The 13,248-nt window shown below is 36.7% G+C and overlaps 1 protein-coding gene across 1 annotated transcript in view; it reads right to left on the bottom strand.

The window, feature by feature from the left end:
* PLXDC2 (plexin domain containing 2) overlaps positions 1–13,248 on the bottom strand; it is a 253,379-nt gene that overhangs the window by 39,593 nt on the left and 200,538 nt on the right. The gene's annotated exons all lie outside the window — the stretch shown is intronic.

Raw genomic sequence — 13,248 nt, 5'->3', positions numbered from 1 at the left:
CACACATTGCCCATGCTCTTTTTTATTCAGAAACTTTACTGGGATTTTACTCCTTTTAGAAAACTCACACTGATAACATTAACAACTAGTAGAGTCCTTGTGACAGGATAAAAATGACCTGGTACCTAGAGACAGTATGAAACAGGGCTGCTCACATCTGTTATCACACATGAGCCCCCAGTAATCACACAGTGTACACCATGGCTGATTCAGTACTAGTGGGCAGCAGCATCTGAGCTGCTAGAAAGAGAATTGCAGCCATGGTTTGGTTAGTGCTGGGTAACTGCCCCTGCTACGTCTCATTCACATCTCTAAAAAGAGTAAGAACTGAAAGGAAGCAGGAGCTATGACAGGCAAAGGAGGCATAGAGTGCTAAACTCACTCTGCATAATCCAATGCTCATATGCTTATAAAAGTATGTGAATTAGGGCTAAGAAAAGCACCCTCTGTTAAAACTCAGTGAACTCTTCAGATAGAGAGCAAAACAAGGAAGGACATGAATCATCCTGTAACTGGTTATGTTCAAAGCAACTTAAAGTTCAGAAAGCTATTTGTTTCCCAAAATATTATCTTAATTGTGTCTCATTTTTTATTCTAAAAGTGAGACCAGTTCTGAAGTTAACATTGAGCAGGAACAGTCACCAAAAGAATTACAGAACAGCAGAGGCTCCTCAGTTTCTTAATTAATGGTACATATTGATATTTTTTGTGATATCCAGTGATTTCATTAATGCATTATGATAATACAGATATTGGAAGAGTTAATAGATCTGAATAGAGAAGGAACTAAAGATGGCATTTAAGGAAATGTACTCATAAAATTTCATTTATTTCCCTAAGCTGGGAATATCTTCTACAACATGTTAGAGAATTCCTGAGTTTACATGACTGGAAAGATTGAGAAATATATATGCTATAAAAAATCTGAAGACTATGTTGGGAAATGGAGCACTTTGCTTGAGGTGGTCCTAATTTCAAATAATCCAAAATTTATGAAGAGACATATGAATTTCAGATTTGTTTAAATAAAAGTCTTACTTTTTTTTTCTTACAGTTCTTACTCTTCTTGACAAGTGTTTAGTGTTTAGTCATATGTAAAATTTAAAATATGCTAAAAAACTAGACTTTTCATTCATAGTACTTCATTATAGAATGATATCTAGGAGGCTGTAGGGCAAATATGATCTCAGTGATTCTCAGTTTATATTGAGGAGTACAGCCATAAGAGGTTAGCACTTCTGGAAAGCAATTAAGGCAGTTGTGATAATTCTGTCCATACTAGTACAATAAACATGCCCAGAAATGTTCTTTGGCACTGAAGACTGCACCATGCCTAGGAACTGTTCAGGACAGTGCTCCTGGGCATGGACTGAAATCACACCAGGAAACACCACAACTGTTTTAGGGACACATACAATTGTTTTACAATGCCCAGGAAGCTTCCCAGGCTCTGTTTAATTTGCAATACTATGTAAAAAGATACTTTATATGAGAAGATGAACTATGCTTGTAAGAGTGACTGAGGCTACCATTCTGCATTATATTTCAATGAAACATGAGAAAAGAAAATTTGATAAAGTGCAAAAACACTTTCCATTACAAAATCTTGGTTGATTCCATTAAAAATCACTTGAACTATTTTATTTATTTTTTCCCCTTGTTTTATTTATTTCCCTTGTAATGAGAACAAAGGAAATTAAGACTGATCATAAAAAATTGGTCAAAGATAGATTTCTCCATAATAATGCAGTGGGTTGGATGCTTACATGAAAGGAAAAAAATCTAATGCTTCCAAAAAAGGAGATTAACATTTATCCTAAAAATTTTCCTAGAGTCAGGTGTGATAATCTGGGCTGCTTGTTTCCACAAATGTGTCCTGATTTTCGACATTCCTGAAATGCTTTGTTCTCAGTTTCTGTTGTTTCAGATTTTTTTGTAGGGGACTGGTTGAGAAAATTTTATCTAGGCCAACAATTTAGCCTAAAATGGGTAGATGGTACATGGCTTCTGAAATATAGACTCATTAACATTCAAATAGTTGATAAAAGTTACCCAGTCCTCTGGTAATCAAGGAAGGAGTTTGGAACTACAAATTAAGTGCATCTCAGACATGAAAGGAAAGCAATCTAGTACCTTGTTCCTCACTAAATTATTCTACTAAGAGGTCTACGAGACAGAATGAACCTACTACGCAATCATTATTGTTACTAATCCATTTATAAACCTTTTCTGTAGCTGAACTTAGGTGAAAAATCATCCTAAAGTCACAAAACTTAGGCTGGCCAAATTGGTGCATTTTCTAATACATCATTTTGGGACAGAAAAAAATGTCCAATGTGTTCATCTGTTGTAAGCAGCACAGTTGATTTATTGCAAGCCATTGGAAGCAAAGATAAGGTATAGTGCAAAATAGCAGTAGCACTGCTCTAGGTACAGCAATGCATAAAAGCATTGCAAAATGAGCAATGATGGGTAATGGAACTATCCTGTTATAGTACTATCCAATCCTTTTTTGATTACAAATTCATTTGGGACTAGAAAAACTAGTTAGTTTCATCAGGAGAAGCTTACTTATATATATGGCTCAGAAACTGCTGTCGTGGGGCCTAAGAGCTCTTGAGAAACTAAGAACCAAATTATGTTTGGTTTTTATTCCCTTTAACTTTCATATTAGAACTCTGAAGTTCTAATATGTTCAAACTCAAAACATATATCCTGCCATATATGGTTAGAGAAATGACCATGAGCTATTTTAGAATCCACTGTTTTCATTAGTGGAAGACAGTCAGCTTACTTATGACTCTTTCAGTAGCACAGGAATAGTAGTCAGCACAAAATAGTATAAAGAGCTATACATAATAGTCAACAGAGAGAGAAGTGCATAAAAAAAACAGTGGTTTAGCAAATAAAGATAATACTTATAAATTAATGTTAGTTAGGTGAAGGAAAATGTAGCAAATTTCAGAGGCATGAAAAAGATATAATTTGGGACTTTACCCACAACAAGAAATGGAAGAAACAGCCTGAGTGTCAAGAAGATAACCTAAATAGAATAGAAATGATGCCATAGACATGATGTTAAATTAACTTATTGTTTTTTGATGCAATACATTATAGTGAGACAATCAATGAGAAGTTTGTGACCCTGACTGTGTTCCTCTTTCTTCTTGTATGGGTTCATACAGCAGTGGTCCCTATCTGAAGATGTCAAAACCTTCTTGAAGCTCTTTCTCTGAATGCAGATAAAGCAGGTATAGATTTTGCCTTAAGTGGTAACCTCCCTCTCAGTATTTTTTAAGCAGTCTTGTGTCTAAGTAACAAACCTAGTTTTTCTATTTTTTCTCATTTGTGTTCTGTATTCATCTGTTCATCATCCACCTGCATTTCACATTTCACATGTCATGTATTATGAAAATTATCATACTAACCACTTTGTATTACAATTTATTGAATGCAGTGTTGCTGTGTATTTTAATTTGTTACCAGAAAACAAATTTTTATTTGAAATTTGAGTTGTTTTATTTGAAATTTGAATTTGAATGTCCTTTGCATTCTTTGTATTATACAAATAAAGTCCAATAATTATGGTAGATGACCATTTGAGGCATTTATTTGGGAATCAGACAGTCTATAATGTCTTGTGTAGGAATCCAAGAGAGAGAGACAACCTATCACACACAGAATGATGACTACAAGCCTGAGTCAAGTTTCTTAAAATGTCTAATATATGTATAAATTGCATCATAAGGCATCTGTGGAACCCTTTCATGGGTGAGTGTCACCTTTCTGCAAACAAATAGGAATTTTTCTGAATTCAAACGTAGATATTAATGTAAGAAATGAACAGATAAAAAGGAAACGAAACTGAAAAGAATTTTGGGCTGCAATGTGACTGAATGTGGCATAGTTCTGTCAGAAAAAAAACCAAAGTTTAATCCCAGAGTAAATGCCTCTCTAATACAGTGTGGCAATACCCACTGGAATGGCTATCACCCTCAGGATAAACAAACAATGAGGAATTAAGTCTATACTAAGCTCTCTTGTGATTTGTGGCACAGAAATTACAGTTCTAGATGGTTCATTAAAGACTGAGGTGGGCTTTGTCTTATTGTTCTAATGCAATAAATGAAGAATAACATATTACTAGTATTTAAAAGAATTGCAACAGAAGTTTCTAAAGAAAAGAATTGTACTGCTACCTATTTTTCTAGTTATTGTATTACACCTATTTGTCATTTTGGTGTCTTAGGTGCATCTGTGAATTTAAACATGGAATTGAAATATAGAAGTTGTCATCTTCTTTCCAAATTAATCAGCAAAATTAGGTATTACCTAAGGTAATGACAGGCATATGCCTTCTATCCCTCCTCTGAGTAAGATTTAAGTGCTTAACTGTCCTCTGTATCTTTGATAACGACTTCCTGCATTTATAAAAAAACAAACCTTAGGAATGTCATATATTTGGTAATAAACAGAACATGAGACAGACTTTACAGGAAGGTCTTAGAACAGTCCAGGCAGTGGTCCTTTCCATATTAACTGTGATATCTATGTCTTGTCCAAGCTGTGTTGCGAAACTGGATATCACAGAAACCTGCACAGTGGATAATGATCAGAGTCTCTAAGCTCCAGAAGACACAGCAACAACTCTGGCAAAGGTTGTTATTGTGAACATCCAGTTAGTGAAAACAATCTCAGATTTTGAAAAGCAAATGATATTGTAAGAAACACATATATAGAATATTAATAGTGTGAGTGAAGTGTCTTAAATTGATCACTGTGTTTACATCTAGATTAAGAATCTTCAAAATGCTTCCCCATCTTCAGGTCCAGGATTTAATAGAAAATATTTTAACAGAAATACTAGGAATTTCATACTAATGAGAATTGTAGCAATCTTCTGCTCCTTTTCTAGGAATAATTTAAAGTTCTATAACCCAGCCTTGAACTTCTTAAAAATCTGCATCAGTTATGAGCATAACTGTTGTCTTCATGCTGTTTTGAGTTACTCAGGAAAACAAAGCAAGGTAAGCATATGTGTGACTAATACTGCAGCTGCACAAGACTGGCTATTTCCTGTATGAAAGCAGGATTCAAATTCACTTGGTTAGATATGAAGTCTATTAATGTTAGGAGCGGGATAATTTTATGGAGCTGCTGAGAACATCAGTGAGTACACTGCAGAAGAGTGTGGGGAGAAAAAAAGCTTGGGGAATGAATGGTCTGGTCTTGCACTGACTTGTACAAAGCCCCTGAAAGCTAGTGCATGTTCACTGGGTTTCTGCTCAGAGACTGAGCTTTTTAGGTTTATTAGTATTAATCATAGGAATTATTCAATACAATTTGTGCTGGATGGAATTACAGAAATTCCACAATAATTCAACTGACTCCAGCTACTATCAAATTCCACCAATTTACAAAAAAAATAGAAAGCCTAGTAATTTGCTATTTATCCATGTGAGATTCTCAGTGAATTGCAAATTCCTCTGGCTGCAGGCTAACTTTCAACAAAACCACATTGTGAACTCAGGAACATCTACGTTCCTTTACAGTACTTTTCAAAGTACTGTTATGTACTGATATGTCCGATTATTACTAATTTTTTAAGTGTACCATTACCATTTAGCATTATTTTTAAGTGTACCTACAGGGTCACTGAAGTTAACACTCTCTTCCAAACAGAACTGCCATCCCACTTGAGAATATCTATTACTATAATCTTGTGAGGCTTTCTTCATCAAGCAATACCATCACTGAGCTCATTCTGGTTTGAGAAAACGCTTTGTTCATGAAATACTTTTGTGCCACTGTCTTTTCTTGCTTTAGTCCCAGGCTTACCATGCATACAAAATTCTTAATTATTGAATGCTAATTTCCTAATAGTTTCTTGCAGTGCATGAGGGCAAATTAGCTTGTCAAATTAAGAGCAAACACCTTGGAAAATATTTGAAGAAGTTGGGTGTGGAGCAATTTTCTGCTCAATAAAGTATAGATCTACTTATCGTATTGTTCCTATCAGTAATGTATCAGGGCTGACAAATTTACACATTCATTCTTGATATATTTGTTGCACTTGATTGGAAAGATCAATTGCTGTCTCAATACAGCTTTTAAAATAAAAGAAAAATATGTTGCATTTTAGAGCAAACTGACAAAAGGCCATACTTTCTGATTCTCAAGTCTGCAATGTGATTGCTTCATAATTGGAAAATAAACTGTATACAGATTAGAAAAACATTACTGCCATTACTTTTCATTTATCTCAGGGTAAATGTGACCTAAATTCAACAATCTGATTGTTAAGACCCATGTGTTAGGACTCAGCTATATTTTCATAGAAAACCCCTCCAGGTGTAGGGGCATACAAACATCCAGAATCTAGGTACATTTCTTTTGCTTTGTCTGAAGCAGGGGTATGATCAGCAAATTCATGGAGTCAGACACATTTAAAGAATGAAATATATTTAACATAATACACTATGTATTAAACCTCTAGCCCTTCAAAAGCATCTAAAATGAGATTTTCCTTGTAATTTGTATATGAAACTATTACATTGATTGGATTATATATGCTCCTTATATATGCTCCCTCTGGTGGTTTACTTAATCCATAGAAATACCTTTTTTTTTTTTGTTTGTATTTCAATGGCTTAGGTACTGTGACCAATTTAATAACAACAGCACACTACTGTCAGTTAAATAGTGTTTGGATAAAAAAGCCTGAGCATAAACCAGCCAGTATTTCTCCCATTTTTTAATTTGCAACTGAACTATGAAATATTCCTAAAGCAATCAAAAAAAAAACAAAAAAACAAAAAAAAACCAAACCAAAAACAAAAGCAAACCAACAAACAAACAAACCCACAACCCTTAAACTTCAAGTAGTTAAAATGAGGAGGTATTTAAAAGTCAGCATTTTGAACCAACCTTGAGGCTTTATGATGGAGTGCTAACAATAGTGGAGAAGGAAAGTGGATGTCACCTATCTGGAATTCTTAAAGGCCTCTGGCACAGTTCCTCACAACACCCCTCACTAAACTAGAAAGATACAGGTTTGGTAGTTGGATAGTGTAGTGGATGATGAACTGGTGAGATGTTTGCATCTATACAGTAGTGGTCAAAGGATCAATGTCCCGATGGAGATTGGTGACAAGATTCCTCAGGGGTCTGTAGCAGACCAGTGCTGCTTAATGTCTTCATCAATGACACAGATAATGGGATCGAAGGCACCCTCAGCAGGTTTGCAGATGACACCAAGCTGAGTGATATGGTCTGCCTTTCCCTGCTCTAGTGGCATCTACAACCCTCATTGTGGTGTAAAAGCTGAGGAAAATATAGATATCAAACAGTAAGTTATATGTTTCTTATTTGGATTTAATTGTTTGCTTTTGTAAATCCAGAGGCTTCTCTAGTCAGATAGAATAGTAATTATTTTTATGGTTTTATTAATTCTGCAGGGAAGGTGCTTTGATTAGCTGATAAATATTTTAGGTTACATAAGACTGTTACTTATAAATACTACAGTATTTGAGTCAACACTTTTTTAAATGAAAACAGGTCTTGTCAATTTGGATATACAGACCAAAAAAAAACATAATCCTTTTCTTCTACCTCATATTAAACATTTCCAGTCATAAACTTGCATTTGAAAGTTAACTAAACATGTTTCCAATTTCCTTCTAAAGGAAGAACAACAAACAAGACATTTCAAACTTATCCAGAAGTTCAGAAGACAAGTAATAGGAATTCATTTTTATCCCAATTACTATGAGGGCACTATGGAAAACTGTCACTTCATATTTCAACTGTAACATGTTTCCTTAAAAAATGCATGTGCCCAAAGACTCTCCCTTCCCTGCTTTCCAGCTAATCAGCATAGAATGCAAAACAACTTTTCTTTATTACCTGCTTAGATGGGTATAGTGATTATCATAATAAAAGATTAGAAGTATCAAGCCTTAAATCACATTATTGCTACTATTCCCAGACACATTTCTGATTTTTCACTTTGCTTAGAACACATTCCATAAACCCCAGCTATAAGCTGTTCATTTTCACAACTAGTGCTATTGTTGGCACATAGAACTAAGCATTGAAGTAAAATGCACCACAAATGGGATTCTTTCATTTTTTTAAGAGTATAAGAAGCTCTGGGATCTTTGCATACACAAAAGGGCAGTATGACTCCCTAAAGTGCATGGAGTGTCCTGCCTCAACACTGCACTCAGTCCTGGAATTTGTACAGTCTCTTTCAGGGCACTTTTCAAACTTGAGGTTTGCACTCTATGGGTCAATACCATAAACTGGTATGACTTCAAACCACATTATTCAATGCATACTCTGGAAAACAAAGACTCTTAAGGATAAGAGTGCAAAATCTCACTTCTTTTCAGACCAAGGAAAGTCCCCAGCAGGGCTGCCTGGAGAGCGGCGTCAGGAGCTAATCCTGAGTCTCCAGGCAGCCAGTGACTGAGGGTAGTGGAGCTGGTCTGAGCTGGAGACATGCAAGGAAGTACTCAGGCTTACACACCTCCACAACTAATGGGCTATTCTTCAGGGGTGATTTGTTTTTGGAGGGCCAATGTTCACTTATCTCCTATGCTTCTGGGGGTTCTCTGATCACTGACAGACTGTTGTGTCAAGGCAGTGTCACTCTTACTGAGTAGAGAAGCTTCATGGAGTTCCCATGGGGATTTCACTGCTCAGCCCTGCTTAGAGTCATCTGAAGATTTTTTTCTCATACAAAGTGTTGGACCTTTAGAGATTTTTTGGTCCTAGATACAAAAGGTCAGAATTTGGTAAAAAGCTGCTTTTAGTACTGCTCTCCTATTCTGTGTAACTTCCCTTGAAAACCTAAGTGAGTCTGCCAGCAAAGCATCCTTGTGGATCCAGCTGTTTGCCTTTTGGGTACCCTTGGCATAAGGCAGACTGTTTTGAGGATTAAAAATTTGAATATATGTTCCAACATTGACAGCTGAGTAAAGCTATAATCTAAAATGTGTGCAGCTCCTGCCCTTAGTACTACAGCCCTCCAGCTCCCTATCTTCAGTGTAGGGGTGATGGCACCACACCAAACCTGGCTGATGTTGCAGGTACTGGGAGATGCTTTTATCCTGAATTGATGAAGTGAAGCATGAGACATTCATAGCCTGGGTCTCCAGCATGCACAGATTGCAAGAAAGTGCTCTGAAAAATCAGTTTCATTTCACTGCCCAAATCTAAGACTTTCCTGAAGTTTATCAAAGTAATAACATCAATATCTAGGGAATCTTTATTTATTGGACAATTAACTTCAAATATTTTCAAGGGAACTCACTATTTCAGTATATGCAAGCAAGTTTTACAAACTGAAGCTATAAAATAACAGCAAGGTGGTCTTAAAGCTTCCAAAACTTTTCTAGAAAATGACATCTCTAATGTGCAGGCTATACCAAATGCCCAGAGTATATAAACATTTTCAGATGCATATGAAGATGATATAAACAAATCTAACATTAACGAATTCTCCCAATTTTTACATGTCAGGAAGTTAGAGATAATGAAGGGCAAATGATCCATGTTTCAGCCACTGGAGACCACTATGGGACAGATGCTAAAGTGTTTCAGGCATTTTATAGACATGGATACTTGTGTTGGAGAAAGTTAGAATACCATCTTAGCTTACATATTTATAGTTAATCTCCTTTTGAAGAGTTTTACTTGTGAAACAGTTATGAAATATACATAGTTCCAACAGAAATTAGCTCCTAGGGGGATCCTCCATCTGCTGAAGTCAAAGGAAAATGATGTGCCTTTGCTTCAGTCATGAAAAAGTTGTGTGACACACATCGTATTGGATTTCAGACTGGATAGTTTGATGACCCCCTATGAAAGAACTAGTGGTGATTTAGGCTTGTAGAGAGTGCAGGAATAGAGGATTCAGCCCTCAGTCACATCCAAAATGAACTTGCCTCTCCAACCGTTGCACAAGTTGCACAGCAGCTGTGTTGAAGTCACTGGTAGGAAACAACCCACTGTTGTAGGATAAAGCTATTTTCATTCCAACACAGATTGCCCACATGGGGGAGTAAAGTTTTTCTGCAATGGTCCCACTGGTCAGTTTTCCTTGTGCAGTTAAAAGTTTTACATTGTTTTGGGGTTCCTCCCCCTCCAAACTGTACTTTGCTGTGTGAATGATTCAATATGTGGATTAAATCTAATGCAAGGAAAAAAATGAAATGCAAGATAGTGTTCCTGGTAGTAATGTTTCACTGGCTAAATGGGGAAACAAGTACCTGAGAAGAAAGGTTGTTTCCCAATGGATATGTGTAGGCTTGTTAACCACATGGAAGTCTGTCTGCTTGAGAATATCTCATTTTAGAGCATCAAAGTACTACTGTGGCACCATGGAAAGAACATCTCTGTGTTCCAGGTGTATCTGACCCTCACTACCTATCAGTGCCCTCAGAAGCAAACAGGAATTCTCCCTCTGCACAAATCTGACTGCTAGGTCTGTCGGGAGATTATTGACACATTGAAAACGCATCACTGCCAGTTCAAAGCCTTCTTCAGGCTTTTTCAGCAAAGGCTAATTGGCTTCCCCATGCTGGGATTTGCCTACAGACAGGAGAGGCAGTCTTGGCTCCTAATCTCTTGGACCAGTGTGTCCAGTCAGATTTGCAACTGAGAAGCATTACTCAGGCATTGCTCCTAAGCATTCCTCCTACTTCAAAAAACCCTATGAGGACACATTTGAAAGAGGACTGTAAATATTAATTTCTTCATCCTTTAGGCACTTCGGAAATGTCTAAGCCAATACCTCATGGAATTATTTGCCCTTGGTTTTTCCAGTCTGATTTTATCCTACTGCAGCAGAACAATGTATATCATAACAGGAGATAAAAGTCTCCATTGATTTACAAGGCTAGTGAGTGAAGAGCAGTGACATACAGAAAAAGCTGAAGGACTGCGAGGTAGGAATGAAAAACTTTCCATCCTTTATGATTTTTAACCAGGCTATTAGATTTTCCTGTTGAGGGCATGCTTCTTTATTGCATGCAAAAAGAATGTTTTAACACAGCAAATTTATTTTTGAGGGGAACAAAACAACAATGTGGTACTGAAGCAAATGATTCTGAGCACTCGTCTCTGAACAAGACATTGCCACTGAGAATGGAATAAGATTTTTTTTCATTTTTTCTATCTTGAAAATGATTAGACATGCTGAGAAAATGCAAGGTAAAGAGAGAGGCACTAGACTAGAAGTCCAGAGAAAGTGTGCAGAACTGGTAGAAAATTTTCAAAGCTGAGATAGAATGATTCCTCATCCCAATAATCCTTCAGTGTAACAAAATAAATATTCAGTTTTCACATTTTGGAAAGCAAGTTGCCTCTTTCCACAAAATATTAAACCTTTTTTTATTTCAGATCTATTTCTCATAGAGATGAAATAATTGAAATTGCTCATTACAGAAACTGGAGATGAGTGGCCAAGAAAGACAATGAGGCCTGAAGCAGACATCAATCAAAGCCATGTTTCCAGAGGAAACAGCAAACAAACAGATTAGGTGTAAAATCCTGTATCAGGTGTTCTGGGGAGTGGACCACAGCCTCTGTGGTCAAGTCCTAGATGAAGAAAGTCACGAAGAAACCGGTCTGATCTCACAGCTGGCTCTGCTTTGAGTGGGAGGTTAGTCTAGATGACCTTTTCCATTCTGAGCTATTTTATGACTCCGTACACAATTCTCCATTTTCTAAAACCTAAATGAATATTGCTCATCCTGACATATAAAATTGAATGGTATGATTTTTTTAATGCTACTGAAATTCCCATGTAGAAGCATATTCTTAGTTTCCTTTTCAGTATACATACTTTTTCTAAGGAATCCTCTCCAGTTCCTGCTTTTGCTAGTGGTCAAACAATGCCCAAAGACAACCTGCATGAAGTGGCAGTCTCAGTACTGTCAGTAATGGCTTAATTAATAGCAATAAAACTACTCAGTATACCTGCTGTATCTTCTCAAAAGCACAACCATGCTGCAGAGTGGAGACAGCTGGTTTTGGGAAACAGTGCAGGACTACCTCACAGTGGGCTCATCTTTGATCTCCACATGCAAAACATAAAGCAAGGTTTTCTTCATTCAAACGTTAATTGAATAGAAATAGATGTGTTCAGACTGCATTTTTCAGCAGTAAATTACACTTTGCCAGTTGTGAGGGGACAGCCAAAAATGAGCAGAAGGAAACACAGTGTGGCTACATGTCTGGCTCTGCTTCTGCTAAAGGTGAAGGATAAAACTTAGATTTCTGCAGTGAATTTGTGCGTCAGTGAGCAAAACATACTTCTCATCAATTTCAGAACTCAGGAAACTCAGGTGTTTGGAAACTAGAGGGAAACAAAAAGGATCTGAAGGTTTCTGCACCTGTTCTTTGCAAGAGATTTGGATTTTAAAATATAAGTGAGTTTATCCAAGCAAAAATGAGAACACTGGCCACAAAGCAACAGGCCTTGCTCAAACCAAAGCCAACAGAAACTCGGTGCTACAGCATCTATTGATGGAAGGAGAATGAAGCAATGCTGAAAGCAAGGAATTGGCTAAGGCAACCAAGAACTCTTCATGCTTTCTTAGAACAGTCTTCTAGAAGTATTATTACTCTGGAATATATTTGGCATGCTTTCTATTACTTGATTTCTCTTAGCTCTAAATCCACAAAAACAGGTTTTTGCAAGACAAATGGGGAATAGAGTTACTTTTTAAGTGACTTACTACTGGAGTTGCAGCTTAAGAAAACATTATAAAAATAAGTCCAATTTCCTATTTCTGCACTGTGTTCTTCAGCTATTTACCAGTTCTTCAACATGGTGTCAAAAAATTCCACTATTTTAGAATGTTAGTTACCTTTTCTTGTTTCATTATACATCAGTTTCATACAAAGTATTTCTAACCTAATCACTAGAGCTGAAGAGCACAGCAACAATGAATGTCCATTATGAGACTGCATTTTTTTTCAGAGAACTGGCATTAAATTCATCATTAAGGTCTGTGACTGAAAAAATTTTTGAAAAGCTGCAGTTGCAGAGTTTCCATTTTGCTGGCTGTGCTTCAGCTGCTCCACAGTCTAAATCATCCTGCCATGGACTTGACTGTCCTGGTCCATGTGTCACTGAGAGCCTGAGGAGACCCAATGCACCCACTAAGTGTAATGACAGGTTAAAAAGGAAAGTACTCTGACTGTTTGGATGTATTGGTCTCCCTGCTGTTAGCAGGA

The sequence above is a fragment of the Anomalospiza imberbis genome, chromosome 1 (genome assembly GCF_031753505.1).
Source record: "Anomalospiza imberbis isolate Cuckoo-Finch-1a 21T00152 chromosome 1, ASM3175350v1, whole genome shotgun sequence".
Classification (NCBI taxonomy): domain Eukaryota; kingdom Metazoa; phylum Chordata; class Aves; order Passeriformes; family Viduidae; genus Anomalospiza; species Anomalospiza imberbis.
The sequence above is the reverse complement of the archived record's forward strand: the minus strand, read 5'-3'. Positions and strand labels throughout refer to the sequence as shown.